The 27838-nt window shown below is 35.9% G+C and overlaps 1 pseudogene; it reads right to left on the reverse strand.

Moving 5' to 3' along the window:
* Positions 1-19241: 19241 nt before the first annotated feature.
* On the reverse strand, positions 19242-25189 carry LOC126590367 (phosphatidate cytidylyltransferase 4, chloroplastic-like; annotated as a pseudogene).
* Between the last annotated feature and the right edge of the window lie 2649 nt (positions 25190-27838).

A 27838-nucleotide genomic window follows, 5' to 3' on the forward strand; every position in this document is an offset into this window, starting at 1 on the left:
GATTCCAAGCAAGCCTAGGGTTCATTCATGGTATAAAACCAATTTTATTTGGTCTTGGGGTTATTTTATAGGAAAACTAATAAAAAAGGCTTGAAAACTTTGAGTTTTAATGATAAGGACAAAATAAAGGGTAAAGTGAATAGTACCAGGATTGACTTTTTAATGTAAAAATGTGGTTTTTCGTTAAAGTGAACAGTACTGGGTGCTTTTCATTAAAGTTCCCTTATTTTATTGGCACCTCTCATTTTGTTGAATGTGCCCCACTGAAAAAATTAACATTAAATAACTTATATGTCCCAATAAAAAAATGACTACTTAGACCGCAGAAAGGTAGTTTATTTAAAAATAAAAATAAAATATTTTTTTAATACATTAGGGCTTGTTTGGATATGTTTTTAAAATGACTAAAAGCACATTTGATAAAAATGTTTTTTGAACCAATCCTTAGTAAAATTGCAAGTAAATTCTGGAAAAGCACTTAAAGTGCTTCCTGGAAAAAACACATAATTGGTGCTTCTTGCATAAAGAACTTTAAGTGCTTTTGGAACCAAAAAATATTTTCTCTAAAAGCACTTTTAGCCATTTTAAAAGCACATTCAAACGAACTCTAAATTGATACGTAATTTTCTTCAAGCTTTCAAACCCACTCCCCACTCAATTTTAGAACAAAACACTAATCATTGAAAGTACGAACACATTTTATGAAATGAAAAAAAAACTTAGTTTTGACAAATGGTTTATGAAATCAGTCATTTGGAGGCTTGCATGAGGTAATGTCACATCCCAATCCACATAGTAAGATATTGGATATTGTCCGCTTTGGGCCACGCCCTCACGAATTTGTTTTTGTACTTTCACCCAAAACACGTCTCACTATAGGGAGGTGGGCATGTACATATAAGGCACATCACCTCCTTTCCCCTGAGCGATGTGAGATCTTACAATCCACCCCCTTAGGAGCCCGACCCCCTCGTCGGTACACTTTCGGGCGGGGAGTGGCTTTGATGCCAAATTGTCACATCCCAGTTCGCATAGTAAGATATTGTTCGCTTTGGGCCACACCTTCACGGATTTTTCTTGGGCTTTCACCCAAAACGCGTCTCACTATAGAGAGGTGGGTATGTACATATAAGGCACATCACCTCCCCTCCCCCAGACGATGTAGGATCTTACAAGTAAGACTTCATATTTTTATCATTTTGCATCAATTTGAATGATGTCGTTATGCTTGTTAAACCCTAAATCGTGATTCATATTTTGGGTATGTCACATCCCGGCCCGGGAGGGACCACTTTCCGGGCCCGCTCCATCACCGTAGCACAATATTATCCGTTTTGGGCTTACCATTCCCTCACGGTTTTGTTTTTGGGAACTCACGAGCAACTTCCCAGTGGGTCACCCATCCTGGGAGTGCTCTGGCCTTCTTCTCGCTTAACTTCGGAGTTCCTAAGGAACCCGAAGCCAGTGAGCTCCCAAAAGGCCTCGTGCAAGGTAGGGATGTGAATATACATTTAAGGATCACTCCCCTGGGCGATGTGAGATGTTACAATTCACCCTCCTTAGGGGCTCGACGTCCTCGTCGGTACACTTCCGGCTAGGGATTGGCTCTGATACCATTTGTCACATCTCGGCCCAGGAGGGACCACTTCCCGGGCCTGCTCCATATATTATCCGCTTTGGGCTTACCATTCCCTCACGATTTTGTTTTTTGGAACTCACGAGCAACTTCCCAGTGGGTCACCCATCCTGGGAGTGCTCTGGCCTCCTTCTCGCTTAACTTCGGAGTTCCTACAGAACCCGAAGCCAGTGAGCTCCCAAAAAGCCTCGTGCTAGGTAGGGATGTGAATATACATTTGAGGATCATTCCCCTGGGCGATGTGGGATGTTACAGGGTAGGTACCTACTAAAAATTTGAATATATTTCTGTAGCTTCAACTCTTCGGTAGATACCTGCTGAAACTTTGAAACATTGTACTTGTAATGTATTATTTGGTTGGAGCATACTAAAAATATGCACGCCTTCGGTATGTACTTGCTGGAAGCATAGTTTTGGTAGCTTCCAACTGAAATATGGCACAGTTTTGGAAATGACATGCTGAATCTTAAATTCAGTAGATGCCTGCTAAAGATATGAAAAAAATCGCTAGGTATTTGTTAACAATTTATAGTAAGTGGATGTGATGGTAGTTTTCGTACGTAAATAAGGTGTATTAAGGTAATTTTTAATTTTAAAAATAAGTGTGAAGTACTTTTAGTACGTGAGGGGTGTTAAAAAAATATGTGGAGTGCCCATATATACGAAAACCTATATTTTCAATAGGCTCTAACCTACAAATACGTAACAAATGAAACAGTGCTAGGTATCCACCATTCTTTATCTCTTCGGCAAAGACGTATTGAAATATTGCCGCATTTCTGGGGACCTACCAAAAACATGTTGGGATTTATGGTTTCACAATTAGTAAGATGTTCAAATTAAAGCAAAATAAGAAAAATATGAAGTCATACATCGTCCAAAAAGTCGATTTCATGTTTCATGCCTAGAAAAAGAGTAGGTTTGAGAACTTAACAGGTCATCTAACTTTAGAAATGACTTAGGGTGTATTTAAAGAATATTTATAAAAAAAACATTTTAGGGCCTAAATTTTCATTTCATATTAGAGCATCTAAGTCGTTTAGTATTAAAATTTTAATTGGGATGTATTTAACAAATATGGGGTGTCAATAAAACAACCCTTATTGTTTAATTTCCTTCTCATTATCATGCTACATCCCTCTAACTACCAAGAATTGTCTCCATTTTTAAATTGTGTGTATATGTTTATTTATGCCAGGTGAGCTAGATATGTAATCGTTTACAACCAATATTGATAATTATATCCAATATATCAAATTTTATGTTCTTTTCTACAAGATGAAACTCTAAACTACTGTTGTTTGTACCATACTTAAGGCCTCTGTATTTAGATCTCGTATAAATACTTGGGGACTCAAATGTAATTATGTAATAAATGGAGGGGCAAATATGTAAAAAGGGGAGGAGCCCTTATTCTATAAAAGGGTCTCTTCACCCTCACAAACCTCATGCCCTCTCACCCTCACAAAGCTCATCTCTCTCAAGCTCTCATGCTCACAAATAGAGAGCCCTCTCAAACTCTCTCTTTCTTTGGGGGACTCCCCCTCACTCTTGTAATACATACATACAGTCAGAGAAATACAATATCAATATGGACGTAGCCCGAACATTGGGGTGAACCACGATACATCTTGTGTTATTTATTTTCTTGCAGATTTACGATCGGATTTACGTTGTTCCAAGACCCCTCTGGTTTTGTGCATCAACAATTGTAATTTACGAAGACATGATTCAAATTTGGTAAAAAAGGCAAGAGACTAAACTAATAGTTTAGTTTAGGACATTTATCTTCAACCCACTGCGTCTCGAAATCAAATCATTCCTTCCGCCTAGTGTAGTTGTAGTAATATCACTTATAATAGAATAATAATAAGACAAACTCACAAAGAAAAAATGCTTATATACACGGTAGCATATATAAAAATGAAGACAAAATTATATAAAAATAATAAACCTTACCCCTCATATAGCAAGAAAAACAAAGTATAAGAAAAGAAGGGGTGGGTGGGTTGGGGGGGGGGGGCGCATACACCTTACCCATCTTGAAAAAGAAATACAATAATGGAATCCCAACTCTTAACAAGAAATCGATGACTAACAATTTCATAGCCATCAGAATACGAAAAGACTCCAGATGTAGAAGCTTCCCAAATTAACACGACCTTGTCTTCACCAATTGATAGGCATCTCTAAAATCTCTCTAGCCAAGTCTAGAAAAGTAGAAGAAAAAATAGAAGGAATAACCTGTTTTCCCATACGAATAATATTTGAGACCTTAGTACAAGATAGAAAAGGAGCAAGTTCAGTAGCACTAGCAACCTCCACAATAGGCGTGTCTAACAATTTATCAACCTAAAGAGAAGTACTAGAATAATTCCCAATCACCCAACGACAATTCTGAAACAAGATATGAAGAATGTATTTAATACCAGGCTATATAGAAGACCATTTGTAACAAGAAGAGTAAAAACGACCATTTAGCTGGAATCGTTCTAAAAAATAAACACTCCAAGGAGAATTAGGATTAATAATAACCCATCCAAGGAGAATCAGGAGTAAACGACCATGTAGTTGGAATCATTCTCGAAAATAAACACTCCAAGGAGAATCAGGAGTACTAATAACTCATCCAAGCTTTAAGAGAGCTGTAGTATTTAGAAAGCAAAGATCACGTACACCTTCATTTTTCGGTGCACACATTTGAGACCAAGAAACAGTAACAATCTTCTTTGAGATCATGTCAACAGATCATATAAAATTGTGAGCACATTGCGGAATAGACCTCAGCAAGGAAGAAGGTCACTGATAAACAGAAAAACTATGCAAAAGGCGTACTCTGAAAAACTGATTGAGTTGAACTCTTCTTGTCATAGATAAAATTTTCCCCTTCCAACCTGTTAACTTAGCTTTCACTTTATCTGCCAAGGCTTGAAGGTGACACCTCTTAGGCTTGTCACAAAAATTGGAACTCCTAAATAGACAAATGGTACTTTACCTTCTTTGGATCCTAAGTAACTCTGACTACAACTTTGCGATGCCTTGAAGTAGAGACCAAGTAGAAAGTACTTTTATACTTATTGATGAATTGACCAGAGTCCCTACTATATCTATAGAAGAAACCATGCAAATTACGCAGTGTGACACCATCACTACTACATAAAATGAATAAGTCATTTGCATAAAGAACATCAAAAGGAGAAATACAACATCTTGAAGTAAAAATTGTCTTAGTAAGCCCATCAAGTTGAAGTCGACTTAGACCCCTTGATAAGGCCTTCTCAGCTAGACAGAAAAGCAACAGAGGGAGAGGATCCCCTTGGCGCTCTTCCCAAGAACAAGAGAAAAAACCATGTGGGGAACCATTGATTAAGATGGACAATTTGGCATATCTTAAGATAATAGAAACCCAGTCCATAAAACAAGTGGAAAACCCAAAGTTAGTAAGCACCTGCTATAGAAAGGACCAATCTAAAGTATCAAAAGCCTTAGCTATATCAACTTTTAACTCTCATGTTACCATCGCGAGATTTGTTGTCAAGCAAATTGAAACATTCTGAAACAAGGCCAATACAATTTGAGATACATCACCCAGCTATAAAAGCAGCTTATTGTGGAGAAATAACGCGTTGAAAAACATGAGAAAGACGAATTGCCAAAATTTTGGGAATAATCTTGAAAAGAAAATTTGCCAAGGCAATAAGTCTAAATTGAGTAATGGAAATAACGTCTTCTACCTTCATTATCATAACAAAGAAATTACTATTGACATTAGGACCAATTTGATTGAAAGAATTGCTTCAAAAATTGAATAACATCAAAGCCAACAATATCCCAACAATGGTGATAGAAAAAACTTGGAAAACCATTTGACCCAGGCGCACTAGAAGCACTTAAACAGAAAATTACCTTCTTAATTTCCTCATCAGTAGGTAATGCAGATAAAATATCATTTTCTGAATCAGTGACCATTGGCTGAATGACCTCACAAACCTCATCAATACCTGAAGGAGTGAAAGATGAACCGACCGAAGTCTGATAAATGAAAATGATGTTGATAAACCTACATGTGCTAAGTGTTTGTTTCTTTAGGGGCTACTTCTTTGTTTTAGCTAGTTTTTATTTATTTGTTTATTTTTATTTTGAACAAACGATAGTATCTATACTAAGAGGGTGATGTAGTCGGCTAAGCCTTACAATGAGCTTACCAATAATAATGTGGTTCAACTTCGCTTTTGGCGAGAATCGAATCTAAAACTCCTTACTTACAAATGAAGAGAAATACCAATATAATATATCAAACTTTGACATAAAAACAACATTACTTTACGACAATTAATTTAATAATATAATTATTTAATTAACCATAAATTATTAGCGCTAAATTTTGGTTGGTACTCCAAATTTTATATTTATTCGGTTATAACTCTTTTTATCTAACAAAAAGTAAGGGTCTCAAAGGATGGACGTTCAATTATCTCCTAAATTATATATGTCAGCCTTCTGTATTATGCATAATGCATTGCAACGTTTTGTTGTTCAATTACCTCCCAATGAAATCACATCACATGGGTTGTGTTTAATGACCCCTCAGAAGGCTCACATGATTAGTTTACAGTATATCCTTTTAGCACCTTGGAAACACTTCATTAAACTACTTTTGTTTAATATAATAAGATTAGAAAATGAGGACATGTTGCATCAAGAAAGGCAACAGTGGTTGCCTCCAAGGACAATAAGAGGGCGTTTATTTGCTCTCACTAAGTGGGACTAGACTAGATTAGATTAAATGTTTGTGTAATCCTGTGTTTAATTCCCGTGGGACTAACTTTAGTGGGACAAAGTGGGACTCGCACGGACTAACGGGTTCGCTAAAGGGTCTTAGCAAGACCCCCCAAAATTGGGCAGACTACTAAGACCAATCAGCTCCCCACTTTGCCCTTCCCATCTACTTCTTCCTCACTTGCTTAGCCATTTTCAAAACTAGATAGTGGAATTTGAAACCTATAATTCAACCCAGAATTCAAAACCCATTTTCAAAAATCCAATCCAGAATTCAAAACAAAAAACAAAAAAAAATTTTAAACTCTCTACGTTTGAAACCCAATTGTTCCATGAGTTGCATAACCCAGAATTCAAAACAAAAAACAAAAAAAATTTATAAACTCGTTGCGTTTGAAACCCAATCGTTCCATGAGTTGCATATTAGTTGTTTCAGTACCACCAGAATCCAAATTGCGCCATGGGTTTTGCTGATTGTGTGACTTGTTCGTTAGCTTGGCTGTGAGAGAGGGAGCTTTTGTCGACGACGAGTGGGATGAGCACCGATACCTCTGCATTAAGAAGGAGAAATAGGAAGTGAAGATGTGAGAGAAAGTGAAGAGGGTGAGTTGTGTTGTCTGCAAAGTCATGAGAGAGGGAAAAGTGAAGCAATTGTACTGAGAGATAAAAGGGGAAGTAGCTGCTTCCAGAGTAATCCCTTATCTTCTAAAAAATAATGGCATAAGATATTTTATAATATAATATTTAGTTTATTATTTGTGGCACTGCACCAAACACTTCACTATTCTTGTCCTACTTAGTCCAAGACAAGCCAGTCCAGCTTAGTCTCTGAAGCTAGTCTAGTCTGAGATAGTCCGATGCAACAAACGCACCTTAATAGTATAATACTTGGCCTAGTTATCTTATATTCTGCTTGCCTCTTGTTTTATATTGATAGAATTTTTACCACCTGCAAAAGTAGAGATAAAAAAACTCAAAAATACTTGCAAGATAATTGTAGTATAAATGGCTCAAACAATGTCATTCCCCGTAAGAATTATTTGAAATAATTAATATTAAAACCAAATATGAATTAATTATTTAACACAATGATTAGAAAAAATTGAGTTTATTATTTAAAATAATAAACACAAATTTTAATAAAAATAATTAAACAAATCGGCAAGAAAGTACTGTAAGGAAGACAAAAATTGTAAATACACAGTTTTGAAAAACAATGATAAAAACACACTAGGGTTCCGCCGTCACTTTAACAATCCTATGTAGTTTTACCATTTAATTATGAATTACAAATGCAACTTTGAAGGTTAGGTTCTCCTCATGCATATTGTTCTCGTAACACTCAAGCAAGGACGTATATCTAACATGCAGTAGGTCTGTGTTATTCAGATCAAATACGCAAATGCAAGACTCGTTAAGTTTTGTGAAAACCTTCTGAAAGCACATGCAACTTTTAAAATGTGATATTCGCCTTAAGTGAATCACAATTGTCAATCACAAGAAGCCATACTCAATCTTCCAATGATATTCTGGCCGAATTGCACCTGATTACTTATATAAACATCCTAATCGTAGCTATGTATTAAGATATACAGATAGTTTAAATACAAAGATTAATAATTCAAAGTATCCATGCATAATTGTGGAGCAAAAAAATAATCAAGAAAATTATGGAGGCGACACGTGGACTTTTGGGTTACAAAGACAAAATTACCCTTGAGACACACCAGGATTCCCACGCGCATGCAACGGACAATAACGGCTCAATCAAAGTCAAAGGTGATCAAAATGGTATTTATTCAAAACCCTCTCATCACTCTTCATCAAATCCTCACCCACAAGGTAACTCCTAATTATTCTTTTCAAATTGGGATTAATTACCAAATTAATTGCAAGATATTATTTGACATAATATCTTGCAATTATATTCAAAATACCACCATAAGTGGCCGGTCCCTATTTCTCAAAATAGGGCTTGCCACACCCCTATATATTAGGGGTGGGCAAACGGGTAGAGGAACCGCGAGTCGGGGCAGGTACGGGCTGGTTCCAAAAATTGTAGAGAGAAAACAGTCTAGGCCGAGCCGGGCCTCTGTCAATTACAAGGTGGGCCAGTCCCATATAATTAAAACAAACGGGTACCCGGACATACCCATTTCTAATTATAATGAACGGCCGAAATTGAATGATAACTTATCATCCAATCTCAACCGTTAGTTTCAACCTAGCTAATTCCTCCCGAGTTCCAGAATCACTCTCATTCTCAGACTCTCAATCCCTCAACTCCAATCGTCCTCTTTCTCACAGTGCTCACCAGTCGTCGATTCTCCTTAACGACATCACCGCCATCGCGACAAACACAACGACACCACCCATCATCATCCTTGAGGATATCCCAGAGAACCTAGGCCATCACCTTATCATCCCCGTTATGGATTCTCTCCTTTTCGACAACATCCTCGCTGTCGCGACCACCATCACCCCATCACCGTCGTCGAGGACACTGGTACCAGCTATCATCCTTCTAAAATTTAGGTAATTTTGAATTAGGGTTTTGTTATTAATTTGAATTTCGGGTGTAGGGATTTTAGGGTTCTTAAATTAGAATTTGAGATTTTAGGGTTTTCGAACTAGGTTACTAGAGTTAATTTTGCAATAGATTACTGATTGAATTGATGATTGATCTGTCTGCTTCTGAGAACCAGATGGCCTTTGATAATCTGAATGTTTGGACTATTAGAATTCCTATTTGCAGTACATATGCAGCAACAACTTTGTCATTTTGATGAATAAATCAAGTCATATTGTTTGTTTTTGGTTCCGATTTCGACACTACGAAATCCTCCTGGCAACCGGTCTAGACAATCTAAGGCGATTTTTGTTGGTTTGGCTATATTGAATTCCTACCATTTGATGGATCATGAGTTTTCTGGTCTATACTAGACTATGAAATGCAACTATAGCTGGTAAATTTGAGGCTAGCTGAGCTTCATTGGTTTGTTGAATTGTGCTAGGGCTGTGAGAAATTGAGATTTGGGATGAGATGCCAACTTTTTTCTTTCCCTTTTTGTTTCAATTTTTTTTTATGTAAAAATTTAGAGGAAGAGATGATTTTAGAAGTTACTATAAGTCATAAATTTTATAACCATGATCCTCAGAAAATTATTTTGGCAAGCTTTGATGCCTTCTAAGTTTTTAAGGAAATTAGATACTAGATAGTGTGACCACTACTGAAGAAATGAAAACGAGGGACTGGAAACCGTGTTTTTGCTCTCAGGAATCCCATAAATACTTTCACCTATGAAGTTTAACATGCTTATGTAATGTTTTGAAAAATAGGGATATTGATAAAGATATAATTTGTAGTTTTTGGGGTTAGTGAGGTTCCAAAAGTCTGTCTACATAAAGGATACATTGTGTCTGGCAAAGAGCGTTTTGTATTCTTTAGGATGTCTCATTAGGTAGGAACTCCAATGGTTGAATGTTGAAGCTTATAAATTGTAGTGGCTGCAAACGAAGTTGAACTCACAATTATGATCTCTCTCAATTAAGAAAACAATCATGACATGTTTACTTATCCAGGATGCGTATATACACTATTCTGGACTTGCTTGCACCCTGAGCCAGATTTGGGTATTTTGTATGGTGTTCAATTTGGCTTTTCACTTGATTTATGTACTTAAAGTGTCTCTTTAATATAGATCACTCACTTTCTTTGAACATTTTGGTCTCTACAACTTCAGGTTCTTACACTAGTTTTGATTTGTTAGGATTATAATAGATATCTGACTATGCATTTGTATATTTTGATTCCTAATAGAAGCATAAAAGGAGAGATATTATTCTCATTAATAATACCTCTATTTCCTAAATATCATTTATCATACTGTTTTATTGTAAATTTCCCAGATGGTCAAGAGTAACTCATACATTTTTATCGTTTCTCTCTTGTAGTTGTCTGGAAAAGAGTGGTGCCAGATTCTAGTTGTGGAGCTAACCTCCCTTACAAGTTCAGCATCTCTACCAATTGCAACATGTATAATTAATAAACTTATCTCACAATGATGTCAAAATGTCCCAGATGTTCACTTTGTTACCTCAAAATATTAATCTATGAACTTGGATGTTGTACTTTGTATTTGGATTGGATGTGAATCATTGCAGGGACTAGGAGTGAATTTGTGCAAAATTTGCACAAATGCAGTCTGCACTGGTACGGGTAGTGAATCTGTGCAAATTTTAGTTTTTTTTGTTTTTCAAAAAAAAAAAAGGACCCGTGGACCCTATCCGAACCGGCCCATTTCAACCAGGTCAAGTAAGGTCCGGTTCCTATATTAGAAAATGTTACCCCTGGCACGGCCCAGCCTGTTTCCTTTGAACCCGGGTCCAGTCCCTTTAAAATTCAGCCTGGCCTGGCCTGTGCCCACCCCTATTATATATAGCCTCATCTTCACACCAAAATACAAGTTCATTCTCTCCCTAAAATTCTAACTTTGGCATCAGAGATTTTTTATCAAAGCACCCCCCCACCCCACCATTCATCGTGGGCACGTGAGACTTTTGGCCTTGATCTTAGGTGTTATTATTTTGCACGTGCATTTTTGTCAAATGAGAAGAAGATGGAAATTTGCATCCACAATAATATCATAACCAATTAAATAAAGACTACACATTCATACTAAGGCTTGTGACCTTAGCAAAAAGGATTAGTTATATGCATAATCATAGTTTATTTTGAACAATCGATATTATCTATATTAGGGTGAGGGGGTGGGCTTAGCCTCACAATGGGCTATCAATAATATGGTTCATATTTACCTTTGGCAATAATCGAACCTAAGACTTTTCACTTACAAGTGAATAGGAATACTACTAGACCGTAGTACTGAGTGGCTTAGATGTTCGAACCTAATCATAATTAAAATCTAAATATTATTAAGAAGAAAGGGATTGAAAACACCTTATATGGAAGTTTGTAAATCTCCAAAAGTCTATGCAGAATTCTCTCTAAAAAATTTCATAGAGAGAACCCTAAACTCGACAAAGCCTTATTTGTACTACTGCAAAATAAAATCCTTCATAGAAAAGGTCTTCTAAAGCTAGGAAACAAAATAATACAAGGATAACTTAGGAAACATAATCCTAATCAATAATGGAAAATCTGCCCAACCACAAATATGCAACGTTTAGAGCCCCAAAACACTTCCAAATCGAGCCCAAGAGAGCTTGTCTTAAAGCTTGAGATGTCCTGAAAATCTTTGTAGAAAGGAAAAAAATATCATCTTGGCCACCAAAAAGCCCAATTAAGCCCAAAACGTCTCTTTTACAACTTCGCGCCCTGGTCCATTATTACTCCATAAATCAATAGCTCAACATAAAAATCTGAAACTTTGACATAAGCAAGTTGAAAGACTCGCAAACACCCTGCAATTGGAATTACTCCAAAATTCATCTATTTGCTCACTTTTTCTCAAGAGAGTTTCGCATGTCCTACATTGGAAATATAAATTAAAGTATCAAAATCTCACCAAAATAATTACCAAACTTTAATATGTAAGATCTTACGCATTCATAATAATTATTATGAATATTACATATTTGATATTTACGACCTAATTGTGTTATCATTCCAAAGTTATATGATAATTAATACTAATGCTATATATAGCCAATATTTTTTTACTACAAGTATAACCAAAGTTATATCAAGGAAATAGATTGAAAAGATAGACAAACAATAAGAGTGTCAAATGCTGACTTACATTTACTAAAGAAAAAAATCAAATAAATACAATATATTCATGTGAATAAATCCAAAGACTTAAGTCATGAAATAAAGTATCATGCACATTCAAGCCCAAGTGTCATGAGTCTTCTAACCATTGAGCAAATGATAATAGATCATGTTTATTGAGGCAAATATTATTGTACGAGAAGGGTCAACTATAAGTATAAATATGAACAAACTTGGATAAAATATAAGAAGACAAACTTTCAAGATGGTGAGAAGGGTCAAGTTGTTGAGAATGAGTCCCACATTGATGGGAGGAGGGACTTTGCATGGGCTTATAAGAGGTTGAGCTACTCCCCATATTGCCAATTGGTTTTATGGTGGAACCTCAACTTTCATCATGGTATTAGAGCCTGGTTGTCCCACGTGTGAAGCTAAATGGCCACGTGCGCTCCACATCACCCTGTTGTGTTGTCCACGTGTTAGGCTTGAAAATTCGTCACACGTGAGGGGGCGTGTTGAGAATGAGTCCCACATTGATGGGATGAGGGACTTTGCATAGGCTTATAAGAGGTTGAGCTACTCCTCATATTGCAAATTGGTTTTATGGTGGAACCTCAATTTTCTTTAGGACTCTTATGAGCTTAATTAGGTCCGCCAATGATCTATAAGAAAGAGGATATCATAAGAAAATATAAGCGATATTTCCTTTCCTTGGGTTATTGACCATCCGTCGAGAGTTTCAGTTTAATACCAATATTTCAAAAAATGATATTAGAGATATGCATAATATATGGATAGAAAATATTTTTATTGGAAAATTCTCGAACTTTTAACTTAAAAATGAAGGTTGATGTTGAAGCTGGATCAATATTAATACTGACACGAACCGTAACAATTATACTAAGACTAGGGTTTATAAGTATCAAATAATTGATAAAATCAATAATAAATATATTTTTATAACAAACTTCAGCAAGATTAAAAAAAATCAACGTATCCAATCAAAAACCCCTTTTGGATTGAATGAGAATAAATGAAGAAATACTAAATCGCCCCATATCAAATGTAGAAATCTACAATGCTCCATAACATAACCTAACTCGGAGGAATAAGTTCATTACTCTTTCTTAATTTGGGGAAGTATTTTAATAAGTTTCTAGAAAATTGTACAAGTAGTTATTGGGTTAGTAATATTTCTCTACATTTAAAAATACGGTGAGAAATATTTGCATTCTTGATGGAGGAATGCACGTATCTTGTACCTCTTGCAAATTATGTATCTTCATTATATAAATTGTACAATCCAAATCATTAAATTTCTTAATCTTCATTTGGAGATCACTTAGCCTACAAAAACCATTTGAACCAGAAATCGTTTATGCATTCAAATGTATGAAACAAATTGATAGTGTGAGTAAGAAATAACATATTCATGATGAAGTGTCGATTTATTTGAAGATTAAGAAATTCAATGGTTTCTAATATGAAATTTATATAATAAAGGATATGTTATTTGCATGATATGGGATATGTGTATTCTCCACTGGGGATGCAAATATTATCCTTTTCAATATTTTACGTGTTAGAAATTTTTAGTAGATAAGAATTATGATTACTTTCTTATTATTTACTAAGGTTTACAATTGCTTTCTTGTTTATCAAGAGTTAGGTCTCCATAAATACACCTTGTAACTTGGTAAAAATTAAGTTTGGCAAAATGTTATCTTCTCGTTTTATGTGGTTGTCTTGACAAATATGTAGTGCTTTTTTTTTAGTTAATGGAATAATAATCAGTTTGTTGTTTTTATTCCTGTTCTTTGACTTTATGTTTTCTAGCCAAACGTTTAATGATGTTACAAGATGACATAACATTCAACGTTTGAATTAAAGGTAAAGTTATGCTATAAATTTGTCTAACTTTATCGTCCACGGCGGTTACATAATAATTGTAATTAACATTATAATTAATGTTATTTTTGTAACAATGGTGGTTTTTACATTGTGAGCGTCAAATTATACTATCAAATTTAATGTTGTGTGTGAACGTGATTACATTACAAAATTATCATTCACATTTAACCGTACTAGTGCCCTTTATTTTGTAAAAGAGTATCGTACACTAACCATACACACACAGAGAAACATGAACAGAAGAAAAGTTTTATGCCCTTATCTCTCTCTGTGTGAGCCGATCGATCAAAGAAAGCTCAAATTTGTTATAAATTTCATTAGTTTTGAGTGAACATTAGACTAACTTGGTTTAATTTTTCCTTTTTCACCAATAAAAGTATCCATTTACATATACTGATGTTGCATTATAGACAGTGGATGTATATGGGTACGTAATTAATATGAACATATTCTTTTTAAAGTGAAAATATTTTAAGCTTCTCAAGCATTTTTACAGCATCTTGGCATGAAACTTCTGGTATGCTTTTAGAGTTTAGTTGTTTCTCTTTTTCCAATGAACATCTTGGAAATTGACGTGCTCTACTACTAATGTAGGTTTTTTTTAACGACGCCCTCTAGCTATTAAGTAATAACCTCTTTATAATAATAAAATTGAGTAGGTCCCAACATAATGAGTATATATAGAAGCTTTACTCTATATATATTACTTTACATATATCACACACATGCCCTAGTGTCTCTCTGTGTGAGCCGGTTAAAGATAAGCTAAAACTTGGTAAATCTCATTAGTTTTCAGTGAACATTGGACTGAGTAACATGGTTTATTTTTTTCCTTTTCACCTACAAAGGGAATACTATTTACACACTGATATGCGGCATGCTTCAAACTTAATTAAGAGTGTATTGAGTGAATTTCATTGCTCTTGGATTCGGTTTAGATATATGCTGTACGTCTTTTGGTTACAATTTGAATGCTTGCAGTGCCTTTGAGACCAAGAATCCAAGGTCATGGTTCTGACAGTTGGATTCTCTCGATCGCTCACTTCTTCTTCACGATGACTACGTTCACTTTGATTCTTACTTTGTCTGAAGCAAAACTCCATTGCCCCATGAAGTCCAGGTATATTTTCTCACTTTAAGTTTATTTTCTACTGGGTACATGTGTAGTATTTCCTTGCCATCATATAAAACATTCCAATTTCTTAACATGGGAAAGTTCTAAACGAATGATGTTGGAGATTTAAAGTATTTTGTGTGATCCAAGCAAGCAATTGATTTTTCTCTCGCCATTTCTGCACTTAATGTCATCAGCTTCACTCATTTTCTTCTCATGCACACCTCTGTTTAATTATATCTTCAACTCGAGCCAGCAGAACCCACCAAATGCTATACTCATCAAATATTGGATTGTCCAGAAAATTTGAGGGGCAAGTTGGGGGAACAAAGCCATTTTCAAGAACGGTGAACAATTGAGGAACAATGGGAATTTCTTATCCACGAAATGGGCTTTATCAAAAGGCAAAGTATAGTCATTTTCAGACTTAGGGATTAACTTGTCAATTATTTAGAAGAGGTGGAAGTATTGCCCTCCACAAATTAGGGCAACCACACAAATTAAAGTTTTGCCCTAGGTATGAGTAGTTTTCAACCCAAATAAAACCATGACCCATATTTACCAATGCAGAATTTATTTGTTCATATTTTAATAAGTTTAGTGAGATTTAAAGGGCATTTTGCATGGTGAGTTCTAATGCAAAACAAGCATGCTCTCCACGAAGATGTCAAAATCTATGCAACTAGCAAGTATGGTCCTGATCTTTAGGTCTCTATGTTGCCCAATTTGGATGAAGAGATGTAACGAACACAAGCAAGTAATAGTGGAAAACAGTTCCTTTAAAAATATATTTTATTTTTTCATTAAAATCAAATGCAATCCCCTCTTGGATTGACCTGCCGGTCCTGCATGCTCTCCATTCTTGCCCATGTCATTTCGACAGCTGAAAGCAGATTCCATGAGAGGCAAGGGAGGCAAAGATAGAAAGACAGAGAGAGACCCATCTAAGGGGTGGTTTGGGAGTGAGGTGCTTAAAAAAAAAGCACCCATGAAAAAAAGCTGTGAGGGTTTTAGGTGTTTGGTAAACTGAAAAAAAGAAGGCTTATTTTGGAAGTTGCTATGAGAATAAGCTGAAATCAAAGGAAAAAGCTGAAGCTACTATTTGCAGCTTTGGAAAACTGGCTTTTTTTCAAAGCACACGGAGCTCCAGTGCTCCTTTAATGAAAAGACCCACTATCAACTGCTTTTTTTTCCAAAAGCACTTTTACAAAAATGTTTACCAAACACTCTGCTGATTTATTTCACAGCCGCTTATTCTCACAGCACAGCTGCTTATTCTCACAGCAGTTTTTTTTCAAAGCACATCAATACCAAACCAGCCCTAAGCATCTTGCTAGACATGGAGGCCCATAAAGTAACACGCTTTTTTTCTTGTTGTACAAGAGAGAAAATCAACCTTTGGAAAGTATAATGATGATAAACAACTTTTTATTAAGGAATTGAGGTAAGCACTTTTGTCTTGGAGAAGCCTCATCCTAGGAGCGAGGGATTTTTTCAGTTATTTTGAAAGAACAAAGATATGCTAAAGCCCCCCCCCCCCTTCTCTCTCTCAAAGTTATTTGGCAGCTTTTGTCCTCTTCAAAGTTTCAATAAGTTGCGTAGGACACAACATAAAGCTTAATTGAACAGCCCATGCATAAGTATTTTCAATCAATACGAAGCCACCATCAAATCTTGTAGAGGTTATTACAAAATGCATGTAGAAAACCAGTGAGACCCCACTATAGATGGTTAAAGAATATGTTGAATGTGTACGAGCAAGAATTATATATCTCACACATACATTTCCTCTTCAAATGGGATTGAAATTAGTGAAGAAGTTTTAGATTTTAGTTTTCACATTTTTTTTCTAGAGATAAAGATAAAATATATTAAAAAGTAGGAATAAAAAATGGAGAGAGAAATGATGGAGAAATGAAAAGAGTGCATAATGACTTTACTGGAGTGTTAATAACAGTTAGTTCTCACCATCTATTTTTCCACCATTCATCTCTTTTCTCCAAACTAGAAAAAATAACTTACATGTTTTTCTAAATCATGAATAGTACGACAGTTGAAATCATTTTTCTCTTCTAGTTATTTCTGCATGCATATCCCTAAGCCTTCTTCACCAATTGTGTCATTCACGGCTCTCAAACGAATCTCATCAAATTGCTACTTCCTTAGTTGCAAAGAAATGAGCTGAGCCATGAATTCTAAATACTACTATTTGCTATACTTCAAGTAAAAATAGGCATAATAAAGGAAAAAGAATTGTAAAGATTTTTCTTTTAAATTTATAAAAGAACAATAAAAGAGAAGACAAGAAGCCAGTGACAAAACCATGTGAGCATCCAAAGCAAATGGCTAAGAAAAGTAATGAAAAGAAAAGCAAAAGTTGGAATGAGGTGGAAGATGGAGTGGGGTTTGAGATATATGTATGGAAGGGGTGCATATGTCTGCTTAAGAAAAGTTAGGGTTTTGCAAATCAGACAATCTTATTAGCTTCTGTCACTCTCATAACTTTTATAGATGCTTGCCCACCATGCATATCTCCTCCAACTCTCCCTCTTTGCTTCATTCTTTTTAATCTTCTCTCTTTAGTTTTCTATCTTTTATCTCTTTTTCTTATTTTTTTTATTAGTCAGCTTGGATACAACGCATTCTTTGCATCCCACACATTTTCTTTCGTGCCCGAGCCTCAAAAAGTAAGCACTCATATGTTTGTCAAAAGCCACTAAATGGTAGGCCATATCAATAACAAAACACAAACACTCATGCATTAGTTTCTCTCTCTCTCTCTAATATTTGGTGGTGTTCTGGCTCCACAAAGCTCTGCATGGATGAGTTGACTACAACCTTTCTTCTTGTATGGAACTCTCATCCAACTAGCTAGGTCAACCCGACGTTGATCGCTTCTCATGTCACTTTCATGCTTTATTTATTTATTTTTTTATGCCATTTGTTTGGGGTATTAACTTATTAGATTTGGTTGGTTTGTTTTTTTTTTTTTGGAAAAAAAAAAAACCTCATAAAATTATTCTGTTCATATAAAATCACATATGCAAGTTTTGTGTTTAATAATTTACAAAACGTTTCTAATGGGTGGAAAATTAACCTGAAATCCTATGCATGCATGAGGTGTGTGTGCACGTGTTTGTAAATCATAACTATATTTATTGTTGACAAAGTAAATATTTCAGCCATTTGTAGTCCTTAATAAAATTTTAACCTAAGAACATTCTCAAACAAAATAAAAATTGAGTGTTGCTATACAGCAATAAAAGACACAACATATGAGCCCTATAAATATCTGTCGAGACACTCATATCTTGAAATGGTGGTTGCCAACTTGGCCTAATAGCTGATGCATAATTGATGACAACTTTCTTCAACTATTTGATGATCTAAGTAAGCCTTTTGTTTTCTCTTTGTTCTTGACAAATTTGATGATCTAAGCTATATTACTCTCATCTTAGACGTGGTTAAATATTTTATAGATTAACAGCTAGTTAAGCCGTCCCATAATACAGCAAAACTACAGTCTAATAACATTCTTAGTAAGTGAGAGGCTCAGTTTTAATTTTCACCAAACTTGTATTCAAAACAAATTATTATGATTGACTCATTATGTAGCTTAACCTAATCCCATCCCCTTAGTATAAACATTATCATGACTACCAAATTTGAATGATAAGAGATCTGCAATCGGTTTTAAAAGTATAAATTGTGATAGTTTGAATTCACAATCAATGTTAACCGAACAGCTTATAGTGGTGTACAGATAAACGCAAATGCTACCGGATAAAAAGTAAGATGCTTAAGCACCATTGTTAAAACCAGTAAAAAAAATTCATGGTTAATTGGGATGTAAAATAGTATTTACCTTGGCAAGCAAGCATATATTATATGTCCAGTCCAGCTAGAAATTAGGTCACGAACATAAATAAAATTGGTACCAAGAGAAATATTGAATTGAATGGATTGATTGATTTCATTGCGTAACACCCTTCATATATACATTGCAAGCCTTTGGTTAAAAGGATTGGGATTCGTAGAACTGGTAATTAAGCATAAGCGTGTCCGAATGCAGGCAAATATCAGCTTCAATTTAATTTAATAATGTGATTCAAATTCGCCTTTGACGAGAAATCGAACCTAAAATCTCTCACTTACAAGTAAAGAAGAATACCACTCGACTGTAATACTAAGTGGCAGACAAATTATATACAAATTGATCGCTAAAGAATGATGCAATGTATCTTATCTTTCACTACAACAATACACACGAAAAAAATAAAACCACGAGAATATCCCCCCTGTTTTATCTGTCATCACAATGGGCCTTAGTCGACATAAATATACAAAAAAAATCAATATACAAAAATAATCAACAAGGATTCATGTTACCACTGACACTAGGTACCAAGATTGAAGTACAAGCAATGCTGTGTAACTCGAAACAGCGTATATGGACACTCCTCAGAGTATACTATGCAGTATGGCGAGGATTATGACCGCCCCGGTGACGTCAAGAAAATGTAACCTCAAGTCTCTTACAAGCGATGAGAAACATCATTTTAGTGCATCTAGATCAGAATAAAACTAAGACTCAGAAAATCTCAAGCTCCGTCTCTGGGATAATTAAAGGAAAGGAATCCTCAATCATCACTCCAACAAGCTTGCAGATTAGAACATAGATGCTAACCAAAACTCTTCAACCTTAGTTTTGCTTTGTATAGTTTCTTTATACATCTCGATCAGCGACGACAATATTTCTATCAAACCCCATACATTGGCAAGAAGGTTTTGACAAAGGAGCATGCAAGTGCACCTGTGAACATGCAACTGTACATTCTATCTAATATTCCACCTGAATTAAGTGACAAATACCATATGAGTGGCATGCCATCGCAATCTTCAAGGGAGTGAACGGAAAATATAAAAGCATAACCTGCATGACAGACCTATATCTCATGTAAAACTACGCTACACGGAAGCCAAAGCAGTAGTGGAATACTAGGTAAAGAGAGACTGCAGGAGGCCATAGAAAGACTGCGTAGAAACACCGCTTGAATCAACACAGCAGTAAGCAGGTATGAAGAATATGTAATGCAATCAACAAAGATAACCAATAGATTTTGAGTTAAAAACTTTTTCTAGCATTCATGGTCAATTGTCCATGTCCCATATTCTAAGCTACAATTATAACTGTAGAAGAAGATGGGTATAAATCATATATCCCCAACTAGGTAAAGAGAGAGAAATGAAAATATTATTATATGGATTAAAAAGCAATAACATTAGGGGTTGACGAGTTGGAGAAGACGAGGCATCCAGCAAGGGAGTTTTTTGGGAGCTAAGGTCTTATGTAAGACTCTTAAATGAGGACAGTTTCATCCTTGGCCGTCAGATAAAAATGGAGGACTGAGATACTGAGTGAAGGAAGATCATCTTAATAAGTCTCAAGTCATTCGGACATGATCTAACATGTAACAGCTGCAAAACAGCACCCCCCCCCCCCCTCCTTTAAGGACCCTACTTGAGGACTTCTGTATTGGTCTTTAGATCATATTCAAATTTTTGAAATACATTTCACCCACTATGAACTAATTTGCATCTCATCAGTCCATATATGACCTAAAATGAGCTGCAAATCCTCAAATTGTTCTCAGCTCTCAGAAGAACACTAGTGTGAGTATATTGTTAGGATTTGGCTCGTCATTCGTTAGATTCCTATTTTGTTTAGGGTTGTATAAGGAAACCTAAACATGCACATACTTTTGTCCTACAGAATAACTTTTCTTGTACAATTAGATTAAGAATTTTCGAAGCAGAAATGGAGTAGGAATGTAAGTGTACTTCCTATCCCAAATAGAATAGGAATCCTATTCAGTAAATAGGTGTGTAAGCCACACCATATACTTATAAATAGGGTGCGGCAAGAGGCAAAAAACACGAGAAAACAGAGAGACAGCCGAGAAAGTTAGAGGGATTGGTTCTAGGGTTTACAAAAGTACTGTTTGCTCTATTACTAATTCACAGAAGCCATGATTTCTCTACGCAGAGAAATAACAACTGAATGTAGGTTCTGCCAAACCAGTATAAATCTTGTGTGTTTCTCGTTATTTTCTATTTGCTATGTTTAGTCTATTGTCGTATACATCACAGAACAAGCTCCATAAGGGAGTTGGAATTATAACATATATATACCAATAAGTAGCTTTTAAATAAACACAGAATAGAATGAAACATTCTTGAAATAATTTTCATCAACTAACAGAAAATGCATGACTTTAGCACAAGAGTAATCATTGGCTGAAAGGCATTACCATGTCCCGGTATTAGTGATCCAGAGTCCTTAACACCCGCATCACGTTTGATCATTGATTCGGTAAGATCACCAAAGACAGACGCAAAAAAATTGAGAAGCACAAAAGCTATAGTGCTGAAAACAATAAAAAAAAATGCACATTGAACATACTTTCAAGCTGTACAGAGCTAAAGATTTCACTGGATAGGAGTGAATACCTTAGCAAAGATTTTGGCCAGCAAAAAATCCTCGATAACACAACAGAAGTGGCTATACAACCACCCAGGCCTACAATAGTTCCTTCCCACATCTTCTTTGGACTAACACTAGTCAGTGGCGTCCTACCAAATGCCTGCATGTACACAACTATATCAAGAATTTATTACAGGCATGGGACCACAAATACCCTGAAACAAGGAAGTCCTTCGCAGTATGTCAATGGAAAATAAAACTTCTTGCATCTTGAAATTTTAGATGACTTATCCAGCTTCTCATATTAATTGCCAAAATTACTGTTTTCTCCAAAACTGAGATAGCTGGATACCAAAAAAGGAAAAATTCTTTCAAATAAGTTTCAGGCAGAGTGAGACATTAAAAAACTAAAACTTGCTTTGTCGGATTAGAAAATTTTCTGGAAAGTACCTATACACCTTCACAGAGATGGAAAGCAATCAGTTGGAAAAAGGTTAAAGTGCACATACAATTTTCACACATGTATAACCCAAGAATTGTTAGTCATCACTTGTGTTCCCAAAGATCAAATCATGACAGTTTCCAAATTCATGCTTCAATTTCTTTAGAGGTATATTCATCATCAAAATTGGATTGTTTATTCCACAGGGATTTTATAACTGCTTGTTGACAACATCTTGGAGCCACTCTAAACTATATTTGCATAAGATTGGAGGCAATAATACCTTGAATCCCCTTCTATTGATGGATCCCTCAAATAAGCTCTTTTGAGGGACGTTTTCTAAGGCCCATTCTACATTGTAGTTCAACGATCTAATTGGGACAAAATAAATAGAAAAACATGGTGTTTTTGGTAAACACTAAAATGATCAACAATTAATCAGTGGTTCTATGCCTTTTGATTTCGTTGATTTTTCGCAAAGATGGTAGGTAAACCTTAAAAAAGGAGAGTTCCAATTGTTAATTTTTGTTTCAAGGTGGGACTTAAAAATGTGTTCCTTAAATAACTGGGGGACAATCTTTAAAAGAAAATTGCCACATGCAATAACAACAGTTCTATAAAGAACTTGATATCAAAGAAAGATGTACTTTTTAAATTAAAAAATTTTAAATAAAAAATTAAGAAGAGAGAAGATAGATGTGATGCATAGATACCTTGCCACCCACAAAGACATAAGTGTCGGCTGCAATAATGCTACTGAAAGAAATCAAGGTAGCCACAAGACCAACAGTCCAATGTGCTTGTCCACCAAGAAGAATGGGCCATGCTGCTCCAATTCCTACCAAAGAACAAACTAATTAGAAACCAAAGCTTGACGTAGAGCAAATAAACTCCGGTTCCCATCCATCCCACAAATTTTCATTACAAAAATGTAAGCCCAACTGCTTACTAGTGTTCAAGGCTGGTGCTGCTAGACCACATCAAAGCTTAACCCAAAAACAAGGAAGATAACCACAATAAAATAGCCCAAACATAGTGCTGCTAAGCTGTGCAAAGCGAGGATTTCCTCTCTGTAAAAGCAATGCTATAGCAACAAAAAAGGAAGCAGAGGTCACTGAAACATCAATCTGACTGCAATACCTGCCCACACATCAGAAGATCTAATCATAATTCAACCGGGATCACCTATCCCAAGCTGAAGTTCATGCCTACATATTAATTATTAAGACAAATGTTTTGATTCAAAGTTAAAATATTTAAAAACAAAGATGAATGAAAAAGCGTCTATTGAAGCAACAAATAAACACTTATGCAAGTTTCAGACAACACTACCATTCTAACAATTCCTATACCATTCAAGCACCTTCCATAATAACACAAGTTTTAACTAGAATGAAAGAACTAAAATTCCCAATGAATGAAAGAGTAAATGGAAAAGCCGACCTCCACAGCCATATTCAAACTAATTGAAGTGATAACCATAGGGTTTCAATCTAATACACATTAAACAAATCCCTGCAATGATAAATGGAATGTGCTGAGACCTGTAAATTGGTAAAAACCTACTTTACATATTAAAGTTTTACTCTTTTTCCACATTTTCTTAAAACCAGTACCCCCACCCCAGTAAAAAATTGTTTCTTGTGCAGGAACATGGTTTCTATTAAAATTTCTCAAGAAAAAAGGACTTAGATACTAACTACAATTTTATTTCCAGCTTCCAATGCATATGCACAAAAGGTAATAATAATGTATAAATCAACACAAGAGGAAAGTGATGAAGTATTATAAAAGAAATTCTGTACTTGAGGGACATTACGGATCTTACAAGGTTACTAGGGGCATGAGAGCACAAAATTACAGAGCAAACTCGTGATACGTATTGAGGTGGAGGTGTCATTCCTTCAGTAATTCCGCAACTTCTAACCAATTCAAAGTACTCACGTGCACCAATAAAAACAGCTGCTGCCACAGCGGCTGCAAATACCCATCCTCCAGCCAACACAACAACGCCAACCGATAACCCAATGCCAAGTCCAAAGAAAATTCTTTTCTTCAACTGACTTGCTTTCTGTTGATGCTCTGAGACCACATCCTCGTTTGATGACAATTTATGGCCTTTGTGGACTTCCTACAACATACCCAATTCAGCACATTGCTTCAAGAGAACATGCAACTTCTCAAAAGAAAACAGAAATGTGTTAGTTCGAGAATATTTTCACCCACACGACAAAACTATTTCTAGATCACTTACGAAATCATGTATATACCACGACACTGCATCAATATGATAACTTCCTATGCTGTGTATTTCATTCTTCAATACCCTTTAAAAGACCTCACATTCACAACACTACCTATTCAACGAACCTTTGAAGTTCTTAGCATTCAGTCTCTTACCGCCATTACCATTCTTACGGTCCTATTATGCCCAATCGTCCAACAAAATTACCAATAAGGTGCCAAAAAAAACGGAATAGATTAAATCACACTCGTCCAATGGCAATCAATGCGGTGTCAAGGAAATATGCACTCTGCAAAAATTTCCTAATTTCAATCTTTTCTGTAACTACCAACCACTCATAGCCACTAAAGAAAGTTCCTTTTAAGCGCCAAAACCACAACTCACAATCAAATTCACCTCCACCTTAATTTTTAATCTAATTCGCCAAAATGCCACTCATAATCACAGCAAAACCAAAAATGCACAACAAAAAAAAGAATCAAACTTCGTCCTTTTTGTTTCTTTTTCTCCAGTACCTGATCGGCATTGTCATCCCCAAGATGCTCCGGCTCCGCCCGAGCCACAGCCGTAATTACACGGCGGCGCGCAAAAATTCCATTCTGGCCTAGCCCCAGCAGGCCTTTATTCCCATCGAACAAGAGATCCAAATTACCCAATTTCGCCGACGGACGATTAAAAACTAGGGTTCTTAAAGGTAAGGGACGGCAGGGACAGGAGCAAAGAGAAGGGAGGGGGAGTGGGAGTGGACTGCACCGGTGGCGTTGGGAAAACGACGTCGTTGCCATGAGGGGTTGTGAATTTTTTTTTTTTTGGGGGGGGGGGGTGTGTGCGCATTTTTTTAGGGACTGGATGCTGAGATTTAACAAGACCATGTTGATTGCGATTTTGTGGGTGCTGCAGAGAGTGCCGCGCCACCGATATAGAAACGGAATAAGATTCTCTCCCTTCTATTTTCATCTCATTCCCTTCTTTTCTCTCACATTTTACCTTTTGTCTTATTATCTTTATAAAAAAATTAATATGAAATATTACCGTGATTTAATCTTAAGGGTAAATTTTTGTTTACTACTCTCATGTTTTGTTAGTACATCAAGTTTTTTGGTGCCAGAGTTATACCTAAAGTGTAAATTTTGGGACAGTCTCATACGTTTATGAGTCAAACTGTTAACTCTGCTATTAAATGATGACGTGGCGCTTATGTGGACAATGACGGGATGACACGTGTCATTTAAGGTCCACGTGGAAATTAAAAAATTAAAAAATAAATAAAAATTAAGAAATTAAAAAAATTAAAAAAAAAAATTTCTAGGTCTGGGCATTCACCCCCTCCCCCTCCTCCCTCCTTAATCTTCCCTGCACACCCACCCATTCCCCTCATTCTCCCTCCCTTCTATTAGGTTTACACGACGGACCCGATCCCCAAACCTCGATCCCAGTATCCACCCACTTATTCGTCGTCTGATTGGGTTTGCTCCCAAATCGATGGCTCTCAATGCGCCTCACTTTGACCCCCAATCCACCGCCCAGAAGGTCGTTGCGGTGATTGGTTTCGGGTACGATCTCTGCAATGACATTCGGCTCACCACATACAAGCCCATGCTCATCGACCTTGACTCGACCTGAACCCGCGACCTCGTTGCCTCTGGCGGGCCCGTCATGTTGGACGTCTCCACCTCCATTAAGTGCGATAAAGGCAACCGCACCAGGTTGCGCTTCGACGTAGTTTTGTTTAATCAAGTATTGTTTTTTCCTTTCTTGGGAAAGGAAATTCGTCAGCCCGCAAAGTGGTTTCTGGGTTTTGATTGTGGTTGGTTTTCTGACTGGTATTTAGTTGACGAAGAAGGGATGGAGAAGGAGGGGAATGGGTGGGTGTGTGGGAAGGATGGGTGCAGGGAAGAGAAGGGAGGGATATGGAGGGAGGGAGGGGGTGAACACGGGTGGGATCTGGGGAAGATGAAGGTTTTTTTTTTTTTTTTAATTTTATTATATTTATTTATTTATTTTATAAATAATTTATTTTTAATTTCCACGTGGATGACATGTGGCGCCTAATCATTGTCCACATGGGCGTCACGTCATAGTTAACGGGAGATTTAACAGTTTGACTAACGGATGCTTGAGACTATCCTAAAATTTACACTTTAGGTATGACTTTGGGACTTAAAAAACTTGATGTACTAAATGTTGAAAACCATGAAACATGAGGGTAGTAAACAAAGATTTACCCTAATCTTAACCATTCAAATAGCAAGATAGAGAAGGAAAAAGAAGTTAGGATGGGAAAGAATTCTCCTCCTATAGAAAAGGGTGATCGTGTTGATGACTTGGTTTTATTTGTTTCTTCACTTTTGAACTTATTTTCAAATTGATTAATTTCTTCCCATTTTTTCTTTAATAATTCGAGACGGTTAGCCATTTTTTCACTAATCTTTGTATTAAAAAAAAGAAGAACTATTATTCAGGAAAAGACAAGAAATGAAGCAAAACCATGAAACTATTGTAAGTGATGCCCATGTGGGTAAAATAGTTAATTTGCATATGGTGAATAGTATTTACTATTTTATTATAGTGCCTTTTGTCTGTAAAAGATGGAAGTAAGGCGGTGATATTTACCTAAAGGAGCCATGCTGAGACTCCAAATATAGATTGAAAAACACAGCTTTTCAGTCATTCTTTGTGAAACATAAAAAAGCACAAACAACAGTGGAAAGAAATCAAACAAGTTTCTTTTCACTCTTTTCTTTTGTATCCATCTCTCATACCCGAAACAAGTAAGATATTAAGGAAGTGTAATACTCTGATATTGTTCCACTTCACCCTCCAGTAAAGGTTCTCCCATTCTCTTTTTCGCCTATTTATAACACGTTATCATCATGACTATTTAACCTTAATCAGTCTTCATTTCCTTCGTTGAAAAATGTTTCCATAAGCATATTACTTTTCCTCCTTCTTCTTTGCCCTACCTGCTTTGTGTTTCCTAGCCAAGAATTGGTAGCATCATGCCTTCTCCTAGTCCTCAACTTAATAATTACCTATATTTTTTAATTTCTTATTTGGTGTAGCTCCTGATTACTAATCATGCACTACATTTTAGATGGTGTGGTACAACCGCTCATCTTGCACTGCATATTTAATTTTACAGTAATCTTAGATGGTGTGGTATAATCACCCATCCTGCACTGCATATTTAATTTTACTGCAATTTTAGATGGTGTGGTATAGTTGCCCATCTTGCATTACAATATTGTGCTGAGAATGGTGCAGTACAATCGCCCTGTGAAGGAAAATTTTTGTCCTAGCTAAAAATATGTGAGAATATTTGAACACATATGCAAACTATTAACATATTAAAGTAGGCATGCATTCAAAAACAATTCTAAAACCAATGACTTTCAAAGCCTAGTGAATGGTGAACCATGAGACTCTTTAACAACATTAAAGAGAAAGAAGGTTTTAGAGATTCATTATCCTTAAAGCTCATCCTTGTTTACAC

This window comes from Malus sylvestris, chromosome 2 (genome assembly GCF_916048215.2).
Source record: "Malus sylvestris chromosome 2, drMalSylv7.2, whole genome shotgun sequence".
NCBI classification, from domain to species: domain Eukaryota; kingdom Viridiplantae; phylum Streptophyta; class Magnoliopsida; order Rosales; family Rosaceae; genus Malus; species Malus sylvestris.